Consider the following 6,719-nt stretch of genomic DNA (forward strand, 5'->3'; position numbering starts at 1 on the left):
CCAATGGGGAACAAAAAGGAGAGGGAGTTTATTTTATTGTTCTTGGGTCTACAACTTGAATTCCCAGAGCCTAAGAAAGACTGTAAGCTGGTACTGATTTTCTCAGTGGGTCAAAATGCAGCCTGTCCTGCCCATAATAATGAGTTTCTTTCCCCTTCATCAGCTTAGCTGGTTACCACCCTCCTCCCCCAGCCAGCTGCAGTTCTCCTTCCATAATACTTAAAGGTTTTTCAAAGCACTTTTCATACATTATCTCATTCAAAACTCACAGCAACGCTGTGAGGTAGGTACAACAGGAATTCTGATCCCCCATTTTACAGATGGGGGACTTCAGATTTACAGGCCAAGGGTAACTTGGCCATGGTCAGACAGATTCTTAACTTCCCGTGTTTGAGATTCGAAGCAAACGCTTCCTGAACAAAGACCAGAAGTATTCATCCTCTCCCATTATATGGTGAGCTCCTTGAGAGCAAAAGCTGCCTTTTGCTTCTTTTTGCGTCCCCATCTTAGTATAGTGTAGGTGCTTAATAAATGTTTATTGACTGACCCCCAGCGGAGCATTGTATGTACTTAATAGATGTTTATGCACTGACCCCTGGTTTGACTCATTATAAATGCCTAATAAATGTTTATTGAGTCACTGACTCTGCCTTGATGCCATCCAACTGTGAAGTCATTTCTTTATATTAATTTCACTTAGTCACAGAATCACTGAGTTGGAAAGAACCTCAGTCATCATTAACTCCAACTCCTACAAAAAAAGAATCCCCCAAATGGTCATTTAGCTTCTGCTTGGAGATCTCCAAAGAAGGGGAACCCCCTGCCTCCCAAGATAGCCCATCCTACTTTTGCACCCCTCTGATTGTTGGAAAATTTCCCAGACATTAATATTAAGTTTACCTCTTGGCAACTTCTATTCACTGTTTCAAGTTCTACCTTAGATTTGTTTCTCACACGATTGACCTTCAAATAACTTGAAGATAGCTAGTATGTCCCTTTAGATCCTCTTCTCTAGGGAAAACATCCTCCACTTTTAGGTTCATAGGTTAAAAACTTGTAAGGGAACAATAGGATAATTTCATTCAAGTCTCTCATTTTGTAGTTGGGTAAACTGAGGCTCAAAGAGGTTAAATAATTTGCTTAAAGTCACATAGGTGGTGCAATTGGGATTTAAACCTTGACTCTGACTCCGAATTCAGTGATCTTTCCAGCAAATATGTCTTTTCAATCTATCCATATAATCCATATGCCATGGACTATAGTCCTTTCCTCAAGTCCTCATCTTCAGGACCATAAACATTTTTCTAGGGCTGTCCCATGCCTATTTCTGCCAGTAGCTGTAAGAGTCTGTTCTCATCCAATATAGTGATGGAGTCTTAATGGAGGCATTGCAGTCTGATGCCTTTCCCACTGGGGAGCCTTTTTTGGTTCACTCTCATTATTCTAGGGGTTCCGAGCCAGATTTCTTTGTATTTACCAGGGCATATGGAGGAAAGGAAAGAATGAACTGGTCAGAGGTGGGAAGGAGAACAAGAGGAGGTCTGACTACATAGGAAGCCAGGATCTCTCTTCCCTCTCCATCAACTTAGCTGGGTGCCATCCTCCTCCCCCAGCCAGCTGCAGCTCCTTACTCCCTGTATTACTCAACTCTTCGGTGTCAGCTATGGGAGGGGACCAGTGACTAGAAGAACTTAAGGGGAGGACAAGAGGTGGAAATATACCAAAGATTTTCCCTTGGTGAAGGGAAAGGGAAGGGGGATGGGGAAGAGATTTCCCACATAGACAGTGCCAGGGAATACTGATGCCCTTTAAGAATGGGGAATTACAGATAGCGGAAAGTGGGCAGAATAGAGATTCAGAATAATAACAGTGAGCTTTATTCAGCACTTTAAAGGTTTTCAAAGCATTTTACATATGTTATCCTATTTAATTCTCACAACTCTGAAAGATAAGTGCTATTATTATTCCCATTTTATAGATGAGAAAACTGAAGCACAAAAAAAAGGTTTAAAAGTGACTAGTTCCAGTAAAGAGAACCTGAATGCAAAGAGGAATATCATGAAATCATGTTAAGGGCTCGTTCAAATCCCTGCTTTGTGACCTGAACTCTATATAGCAATATGTTTCCCAGTGAACAATTTTCCCTATATCCAGATTTGTTAAAAAAAATGTCTTATTCTGCATCTTGAGTCCATTTCTTCCCTGTCAAGAGGTAGTAGGCTTTACCATCTGTCTACTGTCACGAGTGTCCACTGAATTGATTAGCACTCTTTAAGTCTTTCAAACTTTTTTGTTTTTGCAATGTTGGTATATAAATTATTCTTCTACTTGTGCAAAAAAAATAAAAGTGACAAACTTAGTGTTAGAGAGCTAGTGAGTATCTGAGGCAAGATTCAAACTCAGTTCTTCCTGATTCCGAGTCCCAGCACTCTATCTACTGTGTCATCTCGCTGACTCTTAAGACATGGATTAGAGTCCTGCCTCTTCCACTTCCTGGTTGCCAGATCATTATTTTTTTTTTTTTTTTAAGGCAAACCATTTAACCTCTTTGGGATTCAGATCCTCAAATGGAAAACGAGGGTTTTAGGCTAGATGGTCTCTAAGGTCTTTTCCAATTCTACATCTATATAGTCTTATGATCCTGTGAGAATGAGTTTGGGCTCATGCCAGCTTGCCTGGAAGCAGCAGGAGTCTCAGATTCATGGATGGAAGTGGGGGGAGCAAACTATACCATTGCTGATGACCTCAAGGACCAAATAGCCTAGACTTGCTTCCCCATGGTAGGATACCAGAAATCTTAAAATCAGTTCAATTCAATCATCATTTTAAAAGCCCTTAATTATGGACTAGGCACTATGCTGGGCCCTGGGACTAAAAAGACTGAAACTGTGCAGCCGCTGTCCTCAGGGAGTTTACATTTGACTAGAACTCATTTTTAGGGAAGGAAGAAAGAATCCATGATAAGGAAAGAGAGAAAAGGTAAGTTAAGAATAGATGAGAATTTCAAAATCATAAATTTAGAGCTAGAAGAGACCTTAGGGATCATTGAGGTCAAGCTCTTCAATGTAGCGATGAGCAAAATGAAGATCAGAAAGGTTAGGTAGTTAGCCAGAAGTCATTCAGTCTGCAGAGGTCCAAGGTGGGAACTGGTCTTTCATCCTGGGCAATGATATGCTCATGATTACACAGCTAATAGCTTTCTGAGGATTCAAACTCAGGTCTACTTGCATTGTGGTGATATAGGGAGAAAGACTAGAGTAGAGGCCCCAGGGGAGCCGGGCTGGAAGGTGGGGGAGATGGAAGCCCAAAGGGTTTGCTAAAATGAGATAGTGACGGGAAGCTCTCTATTCCAACCAGTTTCTGAGCAGCATCAATCACCTCCCTATCCACCAGGTCCTATACTCCTCTAAACGCCATGGAATAAAAATAAGCAGGTCGGCCTAGGGGAACACAGGCAAGGGCAGCTGGGGTCTGCATGGGCTGCAGGGGAGAGATAACAGTGGTGAGGAGAGAGAGTCGGGTACAGTTGCCAACCAGATTAAGAGAGAGCCAAGAGCTGCTAAAAATAGATTTGGGGAATGGAGGATGGAGAGCTAGGCAAAAATAGAAAGAAAAGCAGGGAGAATCAATGGAATCTCAATTCTGACCTGATTCCTCATGTCTCTCCCAGGAACTGAGAAAGTGAGATAGAGGGGAGGAGAGGAAAGCTAGCCAGGGAGCTTGGGGTGGAATAAGGGGGAGTTGGGGCAAAGGAACGAGTCCAGAGACTTAGGGTATTTATTTACATATAAGCTCCTACTCATTACATGGAGGAGAAAGGGTTGGTATTTGTGGATTTAATACCAATCAGGTAAAGCTTGAGGTCCCCATTTGAGCAAAACAGTTTAAGAAAGCTGAGGAGCCTTGGAAAAGGGGTCAAAGACTAAGTTGGATTCAGAGAGAGAACTGGGATTAATCTGGGGAAGAAAAAGGCTAAAGAATGACTTAATAAGAGTCTTTTAATTCTCTGAAGGGGTGATTAAAGAAAGCACGGGCACCATTGAGTCTTATGAAAAGTTTTTATCAAAAATAATATGTTCCCCTACAGAGGGCCAATGACTGGACATACACTCCGGGGAGGTCAAAGGCAGAAAGAAAGGTTACATAAAATAAATATTCACAGCAGCGCTTTGGTACCCAAACACTGCTAACAAAGTAGGCGCCCTATAAACTGGGAATGTTGTAAACATTCTGTTTACAGGGCTGTAAACCAGACCTTTTTTATCTTTCAGTCTGTCGACTTAAAAAATAAACATTTTGATCATTGCATTTCAATATAACTGGTTCCATTTGTGATATTATGTATTTTATTTTATACATTTAAAACATGATTCTGGTAAGGGGTTCATATCAGCAGACTTTCAAAGGGCTCCATGGCATGAAAGAAACAGAGAACCCCTAGGCTAAACAAACTGTGACTTAGCGATGTCACAGGCTATAATTGCTCCATAAGAAGGCAGCTAGATGCTGCAGTGGATACAGCACTGGACCTGAAGTCAGGAGCACCTAAGTTCAAATCCATGCTTAGATATTTAACATTTACTAGCTTTGTGACCCTAGGCAAGTCACTTAATTAACCCCAACTGCTGTAATATATATATATATATATATATTTTGGTAGTATACGTATGTATATATATATTTGATAGTATATATGTGTGTGTGTGTGTGTGTGTGTGTGTGTGTGTATATGTATATATATTTGGTAGTATATATATATGTGTATATATATATTTGGTAGTATATATATGTGTATATATATATATTGTAGTATATGTGTATATATATGATATATAGTATTTGTAGTATATATGTGTGTATATATATATATTTGGTAGTATATAGTGTATATATATATTTGAGTATATTGTGTATATATATATATATATTTGGTAGTATATATGTATATATATATATTTGAGTAGTATATGTATATATATATTTGGATAGTATATTGTATGTATATATATATTTGTATATATATGTGTATATATATATATATATTGGTAGTATATATATATATATATGATAGTATATATGTATGTGTATATATATGTATTTGGTAGTATATATGTGTATATATATATTTGGTAGTATATATATGTGTGTATATATATATATATATATATTTGGTAGTATATATGTGTATATATATATATTTGGTAGTATATGTGTGTATATATATATTTGATAGTATATATGTGTGTATATATTTGGTAGTATATATATGTGTGTATATATATATATTGTAGTATATATGTGATATATATATATATTTGGTAGTATATGTGTATATATATATTTGATAGTATATATATGTATGTATATATATATTTGGTAGTATATATATGTGTATATATATATATATTGGTAGTATATGTGTGTATATATATATTTGATAGTATATATGTATGTGTATATATATGTATTTGGTAGTATATATATATATGTATATATATATTTGGTAGTATATATGTGTATATATATATTTGGTAGTATATATATATGTGTATATATATATATATATATTTGGTAGTATATATGTGTATATATATATATTTGGTAGTATATGTGTGTATGTATATATTTGATAGTATATATGTGTGTATATATATGTATATATATGTGATATATATATATATATATATATATATATATATATATTGGTAGTATATGTGTGTATATATATATTTGATAGTATATATGTATGTGTATATATATGTATTTGGTAGTATATATATATATGTATATATATATTTGGTAGTATATATGTGTGTATATATATATTGATATATATATATGTGTAGTATATATATATATATTTGTAGTATATATGTGTATATATATATATATTTGTAGTATATAGTGTGTATATATATATTTGATATATATTTGTATATATATTGGTAGTATATAATGTGTATATATATATATATATATATTTTGTAGTATATATGTGTATATATATATATTTGGTAGTATATGTGTATATATATATTTGATAGTATATATATGTATGTATATATATATTTGGTAGTATATATATGTGTATATATATATATATTGGTAGTATATGTGTGTATATATATATTTGATAGTATATATGTATGTGTATATATATTTGGTAGTATATATATATGTATATATATATTTGGTAGTATATATGTGTATATATATTTGGTAGTATATATATGTGTATATATATATATATATTTGGTAGTATATATGTGTATATATATATATTTGGTAGTATATGTGTGTATATATATATTTGATAGTATATATGTGTGTATATATTTGGTAGTATATATATGTGTGTATATATATATATATATATATTTGGTAGTATATATGTGTATATATATATATATTTGGTAGTATATGTGTGTATATATATATTTGATAGTATATATGTGTGTGTATATATATATATATTTGGTAGTATATATGTGTATATATATATATATTTGGTAGTATATGTGTGTGTATATATATATATATATATATATATTTGGTAGTATATATGTGTATATATATATATTTGGTAGTATATGTGTGTATATATATATTTGATAGTATATATATGTATGTATATATATATATTTGGTAGTATATATATGTGCATATATATATATGGTAGTATATATGTAATTATATAAATATAACTACAAAGGATTCAG

This window comes from Sarcophilus harrisii, chromosome 4, assembly GCF_902635505.1.
Source record: "Sarcophilus harrisii chromosome 4, mSarHar1.11, whole genome shotgun sequence".
In the NCBI taxonomy this organism is placed as follows: domain Eukaryota; kingdom Metazoa; phylum Chordata; class Mammalia; order Dasyuromorphia; family Dasyuridae; genus Sarcophilus; species Sarcophilus harrisii.